Genomic DNA, 20307 nt, shown 5'->3' with positions numbered 1-20307 from the left:
GAGGGGCTTCCTGGTAAAGGGCAGATATGGAGGGATGCAATAACTTCCAGAGAGGCAGGAAAGGATCAGGGAAGAAATACCCCATCTCCTGATATCTTTTGGTGCATTGGCTGAATCCAGTTGGAAACCAGCCAGCAAGGGAGCCCAGGAAATGCCTCCATAGCACAAGGCAGAGCAGAGAATGGATGAGGAGCTGCAGAGAAAACACAAAACAACTATCCTTTTCCTCCAGAGCTTTTGCTCTGATGCCTCTCTGGCTGGATATTTTTCTTGTGCCTTTGACATGTGGTCTCTTGTTGGTGTTTTGTGGATGAGAGCATGTGAGAGAGGGTATGTATGTGTTGCTTCCCAGTCTGTGTCTTCATGCAAAAAGTACCCAGTTTAAACCAGGATACCTGAATTCTGGTCTGTTAAAGAGAAAATTATTCATGACACTTGTTAAATGGTAAGGCAGGCTTTATTCTGTACTACTGCAATAGGATTTTGCAGTAGGAGAAAGAGAGTGAACTCAACTCAAAATATAACAAGGAAAAGTAGGCATTTATAGGCAAGGAACAGGGTGAGGAAGTCAATTAATAGAGAACTACTAAGAGGAGACATCAGGGGTATGGTGGGGGCGTGGTGTCCTGGCTACACTTCCCTAAGCAGATTCTTGCTGAAGGCAGGCCAGATGATTAGACACCACTGGAGGATGGTGGAGGAAGAGGACTTTAGTTAAATATTGGGGGTGGGGGATTCTGGCTACACTGAGCAGGATTCTGGCTAAAACTGTACTCTTGAGGACATGCCCAAGAATGGGGCCTGGTCAGGCACAGAGGAGCATGTCTAGAGTTTGGTCAAGGAAAGCATCTTTGCCAGGTCTCAGTTCTTCCAATAACTTGGATAATATTAGGCAAATCACTTAACCTCTTGCTTTTTATCTGTAAAATGGGGTAAAATGGAGTCAATAACATTTGTCCAATCTTTCTCATCAGGGTTAAACAATCAAATGGAATAATGGTTAAAAGCAAGCTACAAAATCAATGTAGGAAGATAAGCCCTGAGACTAGAGCAGGATGGGGGGGGACTGTCTTAACAGGGAATGTGATGCTTGGTGCACAGTTTGTGTGACTTGGGGGTATGGCTAACAACACACAAGAATGTGGCAGAAGTGGTTATCTACCTTTGTTTCCTTCTTCCATAGCATTTGAATGATTATTTGGCATATGGCTGCCCAGGGACATTCTAGTTTCCAGTTTCCCCTACTGGGTGTGGACATGTGAGTTGAGTAAGTTCTCTTCAGTGGAATCTGAGAAGTGATGTGTGCCACTTTCAGACCTGTCTCAGAACCTCTTCCATGAACATTCACTCTTCCATGTCCCTTCCTTCTCCCTGGAAGGGAGGCTAACAGGGTAATCTAGAAGCTACCTATAAAAATTGGAGAACTATCACCAGTTCTATCCTACCCCAAAATCCTTCTCAGTAAACTCAACACTCATTTGACTGTTATGTATGAGAGAAATAAGCTTCTCTATTCCTTTAAATTCTGGGGTCTCTTTGTTGCAGTAACTTAGCCTACTCTACAACAGGGAGCAGGAACATTTCCTACATTTCTGCTCAGAATGTGATCTGGCTCTGTCAGTATGGTGACAGAGTAGGGGAGACTACTAGAGGTGGCATCTGAGAAGGGCAAGTAGTATCTTTTTTTTTTTTTTTTTTTAAAGACTTTATTTATTTATTTGACAGAGAGAGCGAGAGAGCACAAGCAGGGAGAACAGTAGAGGGAGAGGGAGAAGCAGGCTCCCCGCCAAGCAGGGGGCCCGATGTGGGGCTCGATCCCAGGACCCTGAGATCATGACCTGAGCCGAAGGCAGAGGCTTAACCATCTGAGCCACCCAGGCACCCCGGGCAAGTAGTATCTTGACAGAAACCATTGGTAGGCATTTCCATCTAGCCACAGCAGGATCTCCAGATACCAGGGCTTGCAGAAAGCAGACATTATCAAAGAGCCTGGAGGAGAAAAATATGAGTTGATGAGCTTTTAATATTTATTCAGAAATAAATGAGAGATAGTTGAGGGTACAGGGAGAGCAGTTAATTCCTGAGCAGCCGAAGGCTATTAACTGCAAAAATTGCAATATTAATTATTATTAATGACACCTGATTTTCATTTTGTATCAGAATGCTTTCTTTCGGCTGCAAGAAACAGTCAACTTGAATAAGTTAGCTTAACTAATACATATGTTTTTTTATTTCACATAATAAGAAGCACCAAAGTGGAATGGGCTACAGGATATGTATAATCAGGGTTCTGTATCTGCTCTCTCTGATTCTCTCAGCTCTGTCCTTCTCTGTGTAGATGTTTTCTTCTCAGGTTGGCTTTTCTAATCATCAAAAGATGGCTACCATCAGCAACTGTGGCAATATGCTCACTTGTTTATCTCCAGTAAGAGACAGGGAAGGGCAAGGAAGGAAAGAAAAAGAGGATGAGATAAAGTAGAAGAGAGAGAGAGAACTGTTCTCCCAACAATAGAATCAGGTTATTCTCTTTAGTCTTATTGGGTCACCTCAAATCATGTGTTCATCCCCAGACCAATAACTGTTCTCAGGGAAATGAAATGCTCCATGGGATTAAGTCAAGACTCCTGACCATAACTGACAAAGATTATGGAATTGTCATGATGGCCTAGACCAAGGGCTTGCAAACTCTGACTTGTAGGCCAAATCCAGACAGCCACTTTTTAATTATGTCTTAAGAAGTAAGGACGGTTTTTACCTTTTTAAATGGTTATGCCTTCTTGGTCTACAAAGTCTAAAATATGTACTATCTGCCTCTGTAAGAAAAAGTACAGAATCTTAGACTAATTAGATTCTGTAACTCTGGAGATGGGGATGATGGGCCACTTTTCCTTGAAGCACATGGGTGGTGTTGGGAGAATTCCCACAATGAAAGGGAAGCTCACTTAAAAATATGAGGAATGGCAATGGCAATGTCAGATACTCATAAACTATGGTTAACTATGTCACATTTTCCTCCATTAGTGCATATTACTAATGCTAATATTTAGTGCGCTTATTATTTTGTGCTGAACTCTGTTCTAGGTATAAGATAATAATCAGAACTTGCCTATGAACAATTTCTCATACCTAATCTTGCCCAAACACATAAGACTCTCCCTGACCTTTTGTTCTGGTGTGGTGAGGGAGATGAGGGAACGAAGTGTCTCAAGGAATACATATGTAAAGTGGACTGTTTAGTTTCTAGGGCACCACATCAAATGATATAAAACACTAAAAGTAATAAGATCTCAGTACAGACTGAGGTCACCCATAAATGCTGTGCAATTAAGCTCTCCAGAAGGCTTAAACAATAATGTAAAACTTGGTCCTGTGTTTTGAATGTAGTTAGATAAATGTGCAATTTAGATTTTAAAAATCAATATAAATTAGTCTTAATCTGAATTCACTTCAAGAGAAAGGCAATAGTCTAGGATATAGTATAATGATTAGAAATCAATTTTTACTGGTTTTATTTATTTATTTTTTAATGTCTAATATATTCAGTATCTAAGACCAACCCTACTACAAGGTTTGAAAAAAGATAAAACACCAGTAGATCATGGCAGGTAAAATGGTTGCTATCTATTTACTCAAGAGGCTTTGAGATTGTGGTTAGTTTAGGATTTAATGTACAAGGCTGATACTGGTAATAGAAGTCTAGTGGTACAAACTATAATCCTTGTCCAACTATCTAGGGACACAGAGAAACTAACCAAGAGGCAAGGAGAGAACACTTACAAAATTGCTTTTCGTCTACAGTGAGGGCTGCTGGTTCAAAACACAGTCTTGTTTGAGGTGCTGATTTAGATCACTGCTTAAAATGTGACATGAGATGCCATGAAAAAATGAAATCTTGCCACTTGTGACAACATGGATGGACCTAGAGGTATTATGTTAAGTGAAATAAGACAAAGGAAGAAAAATACCATGTGATTTCACTTATATGCGGAATCTAAAAACCAAGGCAAACAAATAAGACAAAACAGAAATAAACTCATAGATGCAGAGAATAATTTGGTGGCTACCAAAGAGATGGGGAGTGAGGGGGAATAGGGAAAGAGGATTAAAAGGTACAAATATTCAGTTATAAAATAGATAAGACATGGCAATATAATATACAGCATAGAGACTGTGGTTAATAATATGTAACAACTTTGCGTGGTTCGATATGGTAGCTAAATTTATAGTAGGGATCACTTTGTAATGTATCTAAGTGTTAAATCACTATGGTGTATATCTGAAATTAATATAATATTATATGTCAAGTACACTTCAATAAAGAAAAAAAAAAGTGACCTGAGGCAATTTTGTTGAAATTTATGGTTTGTAAACTACAAAATGCAATGTGATCATTAGGCATTATGGTTATTCTTTTATTTTTTCATGTCAGTTCCCTCATCTATTCCTTATTGCTCCTAAAATCAGTATCAGGACCCAATTCCTGACAAGAGAAGAAGGCCACACCCAAAAGCATGGCCATTCTAGGCCTGAGAAGGGAATGTGTGAGTGTGTATGTGTGTCCATGTATGTGAGCTTCTCTGTTCTGGCTACAAGGATTAATCATTGATCAGATGGAATAAGAATCAAAATACTAGCTACAATTCATTGAGCCAGGTGCCGTACAAGTTTCTTCACATATATTATTTCTCATCCCACAAGTACACTTTGGGGTTACGTATTGTTCCTGGCCTATAGATAAGGAAATAGGCTTGGAGAGCTTTGATAGCCTGCCCAAGCTCACATGGGTAGGGAGAAGAGTCTAGATTCACAGCTTAGACATGAAAGCCCAAGTTCTTTCCCCAGGCCACAGAGCCTCTGCCATGGGATAGCTGGTATGTCCTGAAATGATCTGCCTTCTACCAGGCAGGGAGATCAGTTGTCCGTAAACTTCTTGTGGCTCTCCATTCTTTCTCTGGAGGTGGAAGACCTTCCAGAAATTAGAATAATTATCTTGGAAACCTGGGGTGGGGCTGTTCAATAAAATAACAACAACAACAATAATAGTAGTACTTAACACTTAGTGGGAGGTAAGTTTTATTATTACCCCGATTTCCCCATTTCTGAATTGAGTCAGAGAAAAGATGAGAAATTTGCCAAGGGCACATGGATACTAGAGGCAGATCCAGGATTCACATCCAGACCATCTGAAGGGCATTTGCTGAGCAGAGTGGGCGAGGCAATCGAGGTGGATCCCCAGCTCTGCAGACAACTTACCAGTCAGTGTGACCCCTTGAAGCTCGTGAGCCTCACTTGAGTCCCATCTGTATAACAGGGGTGAATTACATCCTGGTGGTCCTCGCCTCTGATTCTCCCTGGGGATGGGAGGACTACAGAGATCAATGAAAGTAAGAAGAGAGATTCTTCTACCCATGCAGTTTTTCTTGAAGGAATGGCTTTTGTTTTCATGGCACTCTTTGGCCTGTGAATACATTTGGATAAAGCCCAGAGGATAGGAAACAAGGACTTCTCAATTTAGGCCCATCCAAGATTTGGGGGAAAAAAAAAAAAGGAAGAGAAAAAGGGCAATGAGCCACACAAGACTGCCAAACTTTGAAATCATATTTCCTATGCAGTTTTCAAATTAGAGGTTTGGTTGGAAGGTCAGGATGGGGTCAAGCATTTTCCCAGAGCAACTATCATGCTTTTATGTTGGCATCAGTTACTCCCAGGAACTCTTCCACCAGAAGGGCCAAATCAAGACGAGCTCGGACAAGGTCTACAGGACTCAGGCTTTTAGTCACGAGGAGCCTCCTGAGTAGACCCCAGCATGGAACACTGATGAGCACCCAGGTAGCAGCTGCTCTGCTCCAGAAACCTATCAGCTTTAGTGCTGCTCGAGGCGATGCAGCTTGGGCCAGTTTTTCTCATCCCAAAAGGAAGGTAGTTCCTATAGCCACAAGCCTGGGAGACTCAGGGGGCAGAAGACCCGATGTTCCTCATAGTTGTACCACTTGGGCCCAGTATCGGGTCTGGCTCACAGTAAAATCTCAGGACAGTTGCCAACTCATTCTGTCTCTATGGACGTTTTGCCTCTCTCAGAGACATTTTGCCCACCTAAACAATGGTGTACACTCATGGGATCATTTGAAGTCAAAATGAGACAGTGCTTATAAGCAAGCTTGGTAAGCTTCAAAGCATACACAAACATTAAGGACATAAGAAAGCTCTTTCTTTATCACCACTTCTTCAATATACCCAAATAGGCAAACTGTCCTGGCTCATGGCTATCAGGGTACAGGGCTGTGAGGGACCAGGAATCCTACCTCACAGGGCATTTTGGAGGAGCCAATAATAAACTGAAAATTGTAGAGAATTTACTTAAGGAACATTTTGTAATAGTATTCCCCAAACCCGCATAAGCCCCTTTGTTTCTGCTCTGGTCTCTAAACAGTCTGAGAAATTTCCTCAGTCAGGGTGCCTACTGTGGTTGTCGCTTTGGCTACTCAACAGATGTTTCAGTTTCTCCCCTTCAGGGCACAGGAGAGAATTGCATTTCCCTGCCCTCCTTCAGGGTGGTGTGTCAGTGTGTGCTGGGAATTCTCTGTACATTGTCTCCCCTTCCTTCTCTGCTCTGCTCCACACTCCAGAGGGCTGATCCCTGTGGACTGCCTAATCCAAGTGACTTAATAATTTTGTCAGCATCTAACCTAAATGTTAGATAAGCTGTCTCTTCTTTTAAGATTCAGATGAAATTAATCTACCAGCTTCATGAAATGTCTTCCTGTCCTGAATGGGCCATTATTGTTTCACTTTTTCTTTTTCTCCCAGATGTAGAATTATCTGTTTTATTTATTATTTATTTATTATCCTCAAACCCACAGTTAACAGGCCTTCGTGTATATAACAAACTCTCCTAAATGTTTGTGAAAGGAGGCAGTTTATGTCACGGATGAGCAAACAACTTAGAACTGAATAGCAGCTATTCTTATTCTGGTTATTGTTTCTTTGTTCTTTCCATCAATACAGGCTTTCATTCTTCATAAACTTGTTCATCCTTTTCTTTCCTTTGCCCTTCCTTCTAAACCCAGCTCTGGGCCTCCCTTTGTGTAACCAAAGATTATTAATAACTCTGTCAGATGAGGGGACATATTCTGTGGGCCTCCCCTGCTCCTCCTCCTCTTTTACCCGTCTGTGCAGTGGGAAGGGAGCTGAACAGATATACATTCCACATCGACATGGATTATGTCACCTCACCCTCACACCCTCCTCTACAGCTCCATCCATTCCCAGGTACCTTCAGAATACACCTGCAGGTACAGCCAATCGGGGTTTTGCTGCCTGTCCCCTCTACACACATACCTTGTGTTCCAGTTTGTATTGACTTTCTTTGCTTTTGCTCATCACAGGTATGAGACAGTCTTGAAGGTGCTGACCAAGAGGAAAGGGGCCAGAGAGACCTGGCTGTAATAAAGACCTTAGACTGCCAGGGCTAACATGCAGTTGCTGACCACAAAGTCTTCCCACTGGGGGGTGTGAACCCAAGCTGGCTTGATACTGAACTTTGGTCAGCTGTTAAACTTATTCTCAGGACGGAGATACTCTAGGGTCTTAAACAGGGTTGTTCACAGTTTGGGGATTTTTGGATCCTGGCCACCTCTCCATTTCTTTCTACCACAAAATGAACTATCAAAACAAATTCCTTGGGACGCCTGGGTGGCTGTGGGTTAAGTGTCTGCCTTCGGCTCAGGTCATGATCCCAGAGTCCTGGGATCAAGTCCTGCATCGTGTGGGCTCCCTGCTTGGCAGAGAGCCTGCTTCTCCCTCTCCCTCTGCCGCTCCCCTGCTTGTGCTCTCTCGCTCTCTCTCAGTCAAATAAAATCTTTAAAAAAAACCAAAACCAAATTCCTTATCATTACTGGGAAATCAACACAAAACGTTTGCCATACCTCTTCTAACTCAGAATTGTTCCACGTTTTCCCTCCTCCTCACAGGTGTCCTATTTCAGGTCCCCATCTCTTGCCTGGACCAGCACTGTCTCCTAATGGTCCACATGCCTTCCACCTCTCCTCTACCCTGCCTATCCTCTGCACTGCTGCTGCTGAGCTTCCTGAAGTCAGATGCAACTGAGTCAGCCCCTTCTCTGTGTACTTTAGTTAAAAAAAATTATCTTTTTGGATTTTATCTTCAATAATAGAGGTAGTACTTGCTCATTGTAAAAATACGACAATACATATTTAGAAAAAGTGAGAGTCCTTCTGACCCTGCTACAAGCACTCCCTAGAGGTAGCCACAGCTGATAGTTTATTTTGTATCTTTCCATACACTTTCCCATGTAGGCACAAACATGTACACAGACATAAATATATGCACACACGTAAATATATATACATGCACACTTCAGTACATCCTTTCTGCAACTTGATCTTTTCACCTAAAAATATATGGAGAGATCTTTCCATGTCAACACATATCCACCTACACTTTGTTTTCAAAGACTGTGAAATACTCCATTTATTTTACGGATTTACTGATATTTATTTAACCAATCCCCTACTGATGAACATTTAAGCTGGTAACAGTTTTCACTGTTATAGACTATGTGATTCAATGTCATATCTATCTACCTATTTTTTTAGATTTTTAAATGCCTGCTGGCTCTTGCTTTTATAAAAGACCCGTAGCATTTATAAAAAATAAAAAAAATTAAGTCATAAATGTACAGTTAAAAAAATCAAATGGCACTGCTAGGTTTATAATGAAGAAGAGCAATCCCTTGCCCCTCCCCATCTTGCAGTCCAATTTCAACTCCCCTTATGCAACTTTTCTTTTTTTAGTTTTTATTTAAATTCTAGTTAGTTAACATACAGTATATTAGTTTCAGGTTTACAATATAGTGATTCCACAATTCTGTATAACACCTGGTGCTCATCACAAGTGCCCTCCTTAATCTCTATCGCCTATTTAACCCATCCCCCCACCACCTGCCTTCTGGTAACCATTAATTTGTTCTCTCTTGTTAAAAGTCTGTTTCTTGGTTTGCCTCTCCCCCCACCACTTATTTGTTTTGTTTCTTAAATTCCACATATGAGTGAAATCATATGGTATTTGTCTTTCTCTGACTGACTTATTTCGCTTAGCATAATATTCTCTAGCTCCATCCATGTTGTTGCAAAGGGCAAGATTTTGTTCTTTTTTATGGCTGAGTAATAGTTCATTGTGTGTGTGTGTGTGTGTGTGTGTGTGTGTATCACATCTTCTTTATTCATTCATCAATCAATGGACACTTGGGCTGCTTCCATATCTTAGCTATTGTAAATAATGCTGCTATAAATATTGGGGTGCGTGTGTCCCTTTGAATTAGTGTTTTTGTATTCTTTCGGTAAATACCTAGTAGTGCAAATGCTAGATTGTAGGGTAGTTCTATTTTTAACTTTAAAAAAAACTTTTTATTTAAATTCAGTTTAGTTAAATAGAGTGTATTATTAGTTTTAGGGGTAGAATTTAGCAATTCATCAGATGCATATAACACCCAGTGCTTATTACATCAAAGTGCCTCCTTAGTGCCCATCACCCAGTTACCCCATCCCCCCACCCACCTCCTCTCCAGTAACCCTCAGTTTGTTTCCTATAGTTAAGAGTCTCTTATGGTTTGCCTCCCTCTGTTTTTATCTTAATTTATTTTTCTTTCCCTTCCCCTATGTTCATGTGTTTTGTTTCTTAAATTCCACATATGAGTGAAATCATATGGTATTTGTCTTTCTCTGATGGGCTTATTTTGCTTAGCATAATACCTTCTAGTTCCATCCATGTCATTGCAAATGGCAAGATTTTATTCTTTTTGATGGTTGAGTAATATCCCATTGTATATGTATACCACATCTTCTTTATCCATTCATCTGTCAATGAACATCTGGGCTCTTTCCATAGTTTGGCTATTGTGGACATTGCTGCTATAAACATTGGGATGTATGTGCCCCTTCAAATTACTATTTTTGCATCCTTTGGCTAAATACCTGGTAGTGCAATTGCTGGGTTGTAGGGTAGTTCTATTTTTAACTTTTTGAGGAAACTCCATCCTGTGTCCCAGAGTGGCTGCACCAGTTTGCATTCCCACCAACAGTGTGCGAGGTTTCCCCTTCCTCCACATCCATACCAAAACCTTCTGTTTCTTGTGTTGTTGATCTTAACCATTCTGACCAGTATGAGGTGATATCTCATTGTAGTTTTGATTTGTATTTCCCTGATGATGAGTGATGTTGAGCATCTTTTCATGTGTCTGTTGGCCTATGTATGTCTTCTTTGGAAAAATGACTATTCATGTCTTCTGCCCATTTTTTAATTGGATTGTTCATTTTTTGAGTATTGAGTTTTATAAGTTCTTTATACATTCTGGATACTAACCCTTTATCAGATATGTTATTTGCCAGTATCTTCTCCCATTCCATGGGTTGCCTTTTAGTTTTATTGATTGCTTCCTTCTCTGTGCAGAAGCTTTTTATTTTGAGGTAGTACCAATATTGCCTGTGCTCTCTTCTAGGATTTTTATGGTTTCAGGTCTCGCATTGAGGTCTTTAATCCATTTTGAGTTTATTTTTGTGTATGGTATAAGAAAATAGTACAGTTTCATTCTTTTGCATGTAGCTGACCAGTTTTCCCAACACCATTTGTTGCAGAGACTCTCTTTTTCCTATTATTCTTTTCTGCTTTGTTGAAGATTAATTGGCCACATAGTTGTGGGTTCATTTTTGGTTTTCTATCCTGTTCTATTGATCTATGTGTCTGTTTTTGCACCAGTACCATACTGTTTTGATTACTACAGCTTTGTAATATAACTTGAAGTCCAGAATTGTGATGCCTCCAGTTTTGTTTTTCTTTTTCCAAGGTTGCTTTGACTATTTGGGGTCTTTTGTGGTTCCATACAAATTTTAGGGTTGTTTATTCTGCTCTGTGAAAAATGCTGTGGTATTTTGGTAGGGATTGCATTAAATGTATAGATTGCTTTTGGTAGTACAGATGTTTTAAAGCAATATTTGTTCTTCCAGTCCATGATATGCAACTTCTTTCAATGTCTTTACCTGTACTATGATCTCATTTCTTTTTTCATATAATTTATATTTTTTCTAGAATTATTAATTGTCCTATTTACTCATTTTCTTAATTATCCATGTATGTATCACTTATTCACCCCAAATTTATCAATAGAAATGAAAATCTTCTTTCTATACTTTAAAACTCTTTGGTTATTCCAACAGTTTTTTTTTTTTTTCTTGGAGATATCTTTTCCTAAAGATTTCTGTCCTCATTTTATAGGTAGGAATCATTTTCTCCCCCACTAGGATTGCTATACAACCATCCGTTTGTCTTTCTCCTGTGTTGAATATCCTATTACTTCAGTGAAAGGTCTGACTTTTTCTTGTTTACCACTATATCCATAGCACCTTGCACAATACCTCCACAGAATAAACACTCAAACATTACTGAAGAATGAATAAATGTATGATTGAATTAATGTCTTATTGCTGGCCTGGATCATTGGTTGAGGCTCCAAATAAATAGCATATCTCCACTTTTGCTAAGAATTTAGTGAAATCCCCAGAGAATAAACTTGAGGAACATGGATGATAAGTCAACACACAAGTTTGAGCCTCATGGTCTAGTGTAGTGGTGAAATCCATGGCAGTAGAAAGTATAAAGCTGGCTGGTCTTTACAGGAACTCAGCCTCTTGCCCTTGGCTTCATTAACTCTCTACTCTATCCAACTGAGCCAACTAGCTGTAGGCAAGCAGATCAGGAACTAGCCTGGTAAGCTGGCCCCCATATTACTGCTCCTGGCTTTCTGGCCCTACGGAGGATTGCTATTGTCCCTGAATTTAGCCCAGTTCCTCCCAGTAGGCTGCCCTTTAAGGACACTTCTTATCAGCAGTCACTGCCCCAAGAAGGTGCTCCTGCTCTCATAATGACTGTGTGTTTTGTCCAGACCAATTTACTGCCGAAACCCACCTTCACTGAGTAGAGCTTTGCTCTAAGCTCCAGAGGTTACTGTCAAGCTTTCTTCAAAAGTCTTTCTTCCAAACCTTAAATCATTAATTTGTTTGCCTTCCACTGCACTTTTTAAAGCTCAGTCAGCATTACCCTTTCTTTGCCCACAGTTCAGAATTGCAGGGACCTCACTGAACACAGACTGTTCACAGGCCCTCTTTGACTCTCAGATTTTCATGAGAGCAGATATCCCCCAAGTAAAAAGCATGTTCTGCCACAGTGTATTTCAAAAGTCTTGGTTGTCAGGGTCTGTTGCTTTCATCAGATTGCACAGATGTGGACCTGTCCAGGAAGTAGATAAAGGTGAGAAAGCACCTATAGAAAGGGGATTAAAGGGCGGGTATGAGGAGGCAGGAGGCTAACTAGAGTGGGGGATGCTTGAGGCAGTTTTCTCTCCCATTTCCAAGGTGGGAGATTTTTCCTCAAAAATTATGTTGGTTCATTCTTAACAAGGACTTACTCTATGCTAATAGTAGGCATATATCATCTCATTGGATCTTTACCATAGCTCCACAAGGTAGGAAACAGGAGAAAGAATGGAAGAGAGGGTATCCAGGACTGTGGGTATGGCATCCTATCTCCCTGTGGTGGAACCAGGCATGCACTGCTCACATTTCCTTTCTAGCAAGGACTTGCTACCCAGTTGCCACAATAGGTTCAGCAGATTGTCTTTGCCTGAAGCTTTTTCTTTTCTTTTCTTTTTTTTTAAGATTTCATTTATTTATTTGACACAGAGAGAGAGAGAGAGAGAGCATAAGCAGGTGGGGTGGCAGGCAGAGGGAGAGGGAGAAGCAGACTCCCTGCTGAGCAGAGAGCCTGACATGGGGTTCGATCCCAGGACCCTGGGATCGTGACCTGAGCTGAAGGCAGATGCCTAACCAACTGAGCCACCCAGGCTTCCCTGCCTGAAGCTTTTTCAAGGTGTGCCTCAGCATCACAGCCTGAGCCTTAGTGACATATGACACCCAATGTGAGAAAAGTGCTAGGGTGACCAAGTGTCCCAATTTGCTGAGGGCACCTGGAATGTGGGATTCTCTGTACTGAAATAATTTACTGCCGAAACCCACCTTCACTGAGTAGAGGCAGGACAAATTGGTCACCCTGTAACAACGTGGATAAGCCACATCTACTCCACAGTTCCCCACTGGGTTGGCCAAGTTTTATCTGATCACAGTCCCATTTGTCCCTCTGTCTGACCTGTTTCTTCCTCTCACTTCCTTAGGTATTGATCCCTGATAAGCATCTTGCACATCAGATTCTATTTTAGCCTCTGCTTCTGGAGACCCCCCTACAAATTCCCACTGCCATAAAGCATCAGTGCTCTGGAGGAAACCCAAACCCCAACCAACCAAGAGCCCCAGGCAGAAAAGGGTACAGTATGTAAGAGGGATTGAGGGCAGAAGATCTGACATTTCCACTCTCAGACACAGAGCCTATCCAATTGCAAAAGTCACAATACACAGAACCAGGCTGATGATATTCTGACTTGTTAACCTCTCTTGGTTATGAGAGAGGAGGAAACAGCCTACCAGTAACCAGAGACATTTGGAAGAATGCAAGGAGTGATGCGCAATACCAACTTGCTCAAACATTTACACAATTATTCCTTCTCCCCTTTGCAGGCATGTTCTTGTCACTCTGTGGCCTCAACTTCTTGGCTATACTCTTCTTTTCTAATCCTACCCAGACTTTGCATTGTGGCTGCATTTTGTTGAGGAAATCTTATCACTGACTGAAGGGCTCTTTAGATGCAGTTTTCTCAACTTAAAAAGTGGATTTTGGAGAGGATGTAACTTTCCAGTTACAAAAAAATCCTACTCTTAGCAAAGATCTTTGTCCTTAACTATAGGTCAGAGAGGATGCATTTCCTCTAGGAAAATCTACCTCCAAGTCCCAGAGTGGTCACATATGTCCAACCTAAGTCACGTGTGCATTAGGATCATTGCCTCTTTGCTACATCTCCAAAGGCTCCTGAAGTTGCCAAGGCAGGATGGTTTGGGACAGATGTTTGGACAGAAAGATAGATAGTAGTTGAGGAGGCACCTCTTCAGATAGTCAAAGTCCTCTCTATGTGACAGCTCCGCCACATCCACATCACATACTTCTTTACACTTTGTCACACCTGTTCACACTTAAGGGCATTGACGAATCAATTAACAGCATTCTCTAGGTGTTCACACATCACTTTGCATCAAACCAACCATTCTTTTGACAGGGGCTGACATTTACCATCCTTGTTGGAAATTTCCCAAGGAATGAATCAAAATACAACCAAACTTGACTGCAAAATCTTTGGGAAGATTAGTAAGGGCCACAAACAATTCAAGTTGAAAGGGGGAGTGAAATCTCTTATTTATTTTAATGTGACAGCCATTGTAATGTGTGGTGTGCCAACTGCCACTTGCTATGCATTTGACCTTGAGAAAAGAGGATTCCCTGTGAACTGAGTTTCATCATTAGGATAATGTAGGGAATATTTATCATTTTATCTCACAGGATTGTTGAGGTTCTAATGAAATACTTTGTGTGAAAGCACTCTTGGTGAACAGCGAAGAACTGTGTCAATGTGTGGTATTTTAGTATACTGCAAAAACATAAACCAAAGAACAAAACAAACAATCCAACAATAATATATTGATGAAGAAATTAATCAGAAAGTCTGGTAAATAAAAACAAAACAAAACAGTGGTATTGGCCATTATGGGTAGCACAGCCATTTAAAATGAAGTCTTATAAAGAGATTATTCTGCAAAGGATATTTCTTACCTGATTTCCTACAACTAACACACCAAAAGTTTGATTGAAATAGTTATAAAAGAAGTTGTTCTTAGGGCACCTGGGTGGCTCAGTCGGTTAAGCATCAGACTTTTGACTTCAGCTTAGGTCATGATCTCAGGGTCCTGGGATCAAGTCCCACATCAGACTCCCTGCTCAGTGCGGAGTCTGCTTGATTTCCTCTCTCTCTCCCTCTGCCCCTCCCCCTACTCCCTCTCTCTCTCTCAAATAAATAAATAAATCTTAAAAAAAAAAAAAGTTGTTCTTAAAGACTGGCCTAAAAAAGGCAAAGAGAGGTTGAGTAACTTGTTTGAGGTCACACAGCCAGTAGAGTTAGGATTGAGTTCAGGCAGTCCGTCCCCAAATCTGTACATGTAGCATTCACTATACTGTATCTCTGAGAGAGGAAGAAAGAAGGTGAAAGTTAAGTATGTGATTGGCAGGCTTTGAGTGGAGCATGAACAAAAGTGTTCTGTGCAAAATGTGCTGTGACATACAGCTCTGAGCACTGGCAGGAAGCTGTGGGGAAGGGGAGACCACGGCAGCTGGCAGCCCACTCTGGCAGGCAGCAGAGGGGAGAGGTGAGCCTTATTTTTAGCAATAGCAGCTCAGCAGCAGCACGGACGGCTTGAGAAATGCAGAGGTTGATCCTCAGACACGAGACCCACACGTTGCTGGTGGAATGACAGGCTGAGATCATGGGTGTCTGAAAGCAAGGGGGCTGCAGCGTAAGCTTCAGATTTTTGAGACACAGCTTCACACACACATCAGAACAGCAATAACCACAGCAGCTTTGCCAAACAGAGGACACCAGCAGACTTGCACTAGCATTTCTATGTAAAATCTTAAGACTTTCCAGAGAGCTCTGAGCCAGGACCTTAGTCATCATCAAGGCAAATGTGAGCTATAAAGACCAGAGAGAATAAAAGCCACTAGTATGCAAAATCCAAGTCACCCCTTGTCGGTAAAATGCCTCCCCCAGGTATCCACACAGTGGGATAAGACTCCTTCTATATTCAGTGTCCATGCTTTAATTGAATCTCATCCTTTGCTGGAATTTGAGGGAAACATGCAAATGGACCCTTCATTCAGCTGCCGGCTCTAAGGTTTCCCTGTCTGCCTCCCCCCCCCCCCCACCCCCGTAGGCATGGGAATTGGATGTTGACTAACTATTATTCTAGCTCAAGAATGACTTTCTGGGATAGAGAGAATTTCCCATCCATCAGTATAAGGATCTATTCTTCCCCTGAATTAAGAATCCTCTTAAGCCCATGGGAGAGACTTTGGTCCGCTTTCCAGCATCCTTCAATGATACCATGAAGGGAGCCCTTGTTCTGCCTTGTGGGTGCAGTTTTGAATACTTAGATGAACTACCATGGTTCTTTTCCTTCCTTTCAGCAGCAGACTTCTCATTCCTTCATCCTTGCATTTTTGCCTCTATCCAGGCATGGAGAGATCTCCTCAAGGTCACCAGTAACCTCCAAATACATCTATCTTCCATTAGTCCACATGCTTCATAGTATCCAGGCTTCATTCAACATGGATTCTCCCCAACTCTTTCTTAAAACTGTCTTCTCCCTTGGCATCCTTAATTCCACTTGTCCAGGCTCTTCTCCTCCCTCTGTGGGCGTGGCTGCTCTCGTCCTTTGGCCCTTCCCCTTCCCATCGCTGGGACCCCTGCACAAGGCTTAGCTCTCTGGTGAGTGCTGGGCCCTGCCAAGAAGAGCTGAAGAAAACAGGCTACTTCAGGGAGCATTTCTTGGTTTGCGGGGTAGCCTGGAGAATTGGGCTAGGGGCTTTCTAACCAGAAATACAGGGACTTGCAAATAATTTTAGCCTTCAGCACAGTTTTACCTTTAATTGGAGGATCAGCCTCATTGAAGAGCAATTTTATTTTTGCTTATGTTTCAAAAGAGAAACTGCATGTTCTGACAGTTTGATACAGTGTATGAAATCGCTGATTTATCTTGTCTTAAGAACAGATCTGGCAGCTAAAGGTCTATGATGCTTATTTTTATAAATATAAATATATCATTGTCAAGCTTCTTTAAAGCACTGGTGTCAAGGAACAAAAAAAGCCTCCGTTCTTACTGGGTGGCCACTTTATGTGAAGTTATGTTTTAAGACATGGTGCTGCCCTATGGTAAATCTGAATCAACATAGTAACTGGGCATGCTATAACACTGTTCAGCTAGATAATAAAATATGTTATGTTTGGTTTAAGATACACCAGGGTGATTTTAAGTATCATTTTCTTCATGAAGGCTGTTAACATTAACTGTTACAATCCCTCCTGGTCTCTCCAGTGAGGTTTTCCACAGTTGCATCAAGAATAAAAGCAAATGAAATTTGGGTTAAGACCTTTTAATTTACTGAATTAAGGATTTCCCAATTAGAGGCAAAAGGCAGATCTAGCAAAAGAAACGTGTAAGTATTTACTCTCTGTTTAAAGACTTTTTGGATTAAAAGATATTGGAACGGATAACACCACAAAATTAGTTTTTGCTGTGATGGCAAGGTTAAGACTTCTGCTGTTGCTAGGATATACCTCCCTATCACAGCTGATCTTGACGGTGAAAATTGGTGCCTTAATTTCCCAGTGGTCCGTGCTACTTCTGACTTCGGCCTCATTCTGGTTAATCACACTGTCATTCTCACTGCAGATTGCCTTTTGACATCTTCATCTGCACAGGGGTCCTGCAGCCAAGACTCATTGTGTGGAGTCAATTCAGTGGTCTTCAGTGGTCAAGGCCTGGTTTCTGGGACCTGATACTGATGGGGGAGAAAAGGAGCTTAGGAGAAACATGTGCCACCACTGTAAGCAGGGCTGGAAGGAAAACAGTATTTCTCTTTGTGTACAGGGAGCTATGATTAGGAGTCATATGCAAATGAAGTTATGGAGAGAATCTTAATGTGCAAAGTCAAAGTCTACAATAATTACAGCCAGTGATTCCTAATGAAGTAGTACTAATGAAAAAAAAATCTATCACTTACAATTTTGAATTCAAAGAAGATGGAAAAATCAGGTGTACTGAATTTGAAAATCTAGCTTTTATCAACCCCTATTTTATGCCTTTAATCAGTCAATATATAAATAGGACCTTGAGCCAGTACCTCATTTCCTAAGTCTACAGTGGCTTATCCAAAGTGTTTCTGTATTTCCAGTTATTTGCCCTAGTATTTAAAAATGCCAAGAATGTATATTTTTCATTAGAATGTTATCATAATAGAAAACCCTGACTTGAATTATCACCAGGATTTATACAGCATCCAATTTTAGGTCTAGTTTGTAACAGACATATCTCTAAAACTCATACAACTCTGTATGGTAGGTATGAAGTTAACTGGGGCGTAGAGATGTTAAGTCGCTTGTCCAGGGACACACAGCTGGTAAGTGGCAGAACTGATCTGAACCCTTATCTCTCTGGTCCCTAAACCCATAGTCTTTTCATTACAATACGTTAAACTGCTTCCTGACTGTGTTGGAAATTGTATCATATATTTCTGAAAGCATGTGACTTATAAATTATAAGTTATATGCAGTAATTATGGTAAAAAATAGACACAGGATGTGCATGCCTGCTTTTCCATCGCAATTTTTTCTCTTATGCTTATGTTATAGATAGAATCCTGGGCTGGGGCCACCAAAAGTACCCATACCCTTTCAGTAGAGGCTGCAAGTAGGGAGGGGCCGTAGTAGGTAATTTTGCAATTTTGTTACCACCAAGAGTTGAGTAGTAAATAATATTTCTCCTCCAGATGCACAGCTTTTATCTCAGTATCACTTGCTGAAGGATTCTTTCTTCCAGAATACTCACTCTGTGGACATTATATTGCACCAGGGGGATGAATCCAATGCTTAGAGTCTCCCAGACTTTCGATAGGTGACCCAAAGGGCTGTTATGCATAGAAATCTGAGGTCTGTAGCAGTCTGTCATTCTGATTTGAACCCCACAGCCACTTCGCCGGATATAAAGGCAACAGGGATTACTGTGGGAAAACCCAGAGAATCCTGAGGTTGCATCCTGGCTGAAGGATAAAAAAATGCACAGACCTGAGTGTGGAACACAAGCTTGAGTGTTGGGGGAGAATTCTTATGGGTTCTTGGCCATATCTCTCAAATGAGGAACCACAGACTTTGTAAACTCTTTCTCTTAGATATTTGAATACCCCCATAGTTGCTTGAAAGACCACTTAATTCCTTCTTAATATTGATATACTCTTTTATAAAGAGTTCTGGGAAATTACCTAGATGGAATGAAAGAGAAATATGACTCAACCCATTAGCTCGACATGTGACTCTGAGCATCATTTCACTTCTCTCAGGGTTTCCACAAATTGAGTAGATGAGGTTGTGTGTGCTCCAGAGTTCTGTTCCAGTCAAAAATTATGTGACCAAAGCAATGGAGATTCACAATGGTGATTTTTAGTATCTTCACATATTGGCATGTCATATCCATCCAACTCATAATTATACTTCATGTCTTCATGACAAGGGTAGACTCACAGCTTAGAAAATGGTTGCCCCTCACAGAAATTGTAGATATACTCAACATGACAACACAACCTCAGCGGCCTTTTGGGTTATCATAGGGGGGTCCATTTCCTCTCCCAAACTTTTCACATCTCAGTTTCCAGACAATAAAACTAACAAGAACTCACATTTTTGAGCACTTATCATATGTGTCTGTGCAATACTTTAACACAAATGATCTTATGTCATCCTTCCAACATACCCTACAAGGCAGATCCTGTGCTCATCCGAGTGTACCGTGGAGGAGACGGGAGGCCGGGGAAGCACAGTGACTGTACAGTTTGACAAAGCTGATAAGTGGCGAAGGCTGAATTGGAACCCATCTGCCTGACCCCTGGTCTGTGATATTTCCCTCCGGAGCACTGCCTCCTGATAGATGGCTCATGTACACCTGGTCTCATTTCCATAACTCCCGATAGTAAAAAGATGTGTATATTTACAGATGCCAGCATGAAAAGATTCACTGTTCAGTTTAATAGAGAGCGAAGTTTAAAAACCAAGCGCATAAACACAACTCTAGTTTTCCTCTCTGGAGTGCTCACTAGTCCCACCTCCAGGATGGAGTGTAGGTGGGGCCCTGGCTGAGAACAGACCTCACCTCACAGTGGGGCACTCCCAGCTACTTGTCCTCCTTCCTTATTGCCCTATTGATTGGCCTCTTTCATTTACAAAGAATGCGGTACTTGAAGAAGAAGATAAATGGCTGTAAGTGTCAGCCTGATCCCCTTCCTTCCTGCTAATGACTGAAGAAACCTGAAATTCTGGGTTTAGGGCCAATGAGTAAACACACCTTCCAATATGCAAAAACTAGGAGTCAAAATAAACAGAGATGGGGCAAAGGCAAATCTGAAGCAGCCACCCCCTCTTCCTTTGCCTGAAGTTGAAGAAACACCTCCTCATGGCTTTATCATTTTTATAGGCCACATGGCTTTCTCAGTTACAGAGAAAGTTAGACAGCTAAGGTGCTTGTTCAACTTTCT

Source organism: Halichoerus grypus, chromosome 8 (genome assembly GCF_964656455.1).
Source record: "Halichoerus grypus chromosome 8, mHalGry1.hap1.1, whole genome shotgun sequence".
NCBI lineage: Eukaryota > Metazoa > Chordata > Mammalia > Carnivora > Phocidae > Halichoerus > Halichoerus grypus.
The sequence above is the reverse complement of the archived record's forward strand: the minus strand, read 5'-3'. Positions refer to the sequence as shown.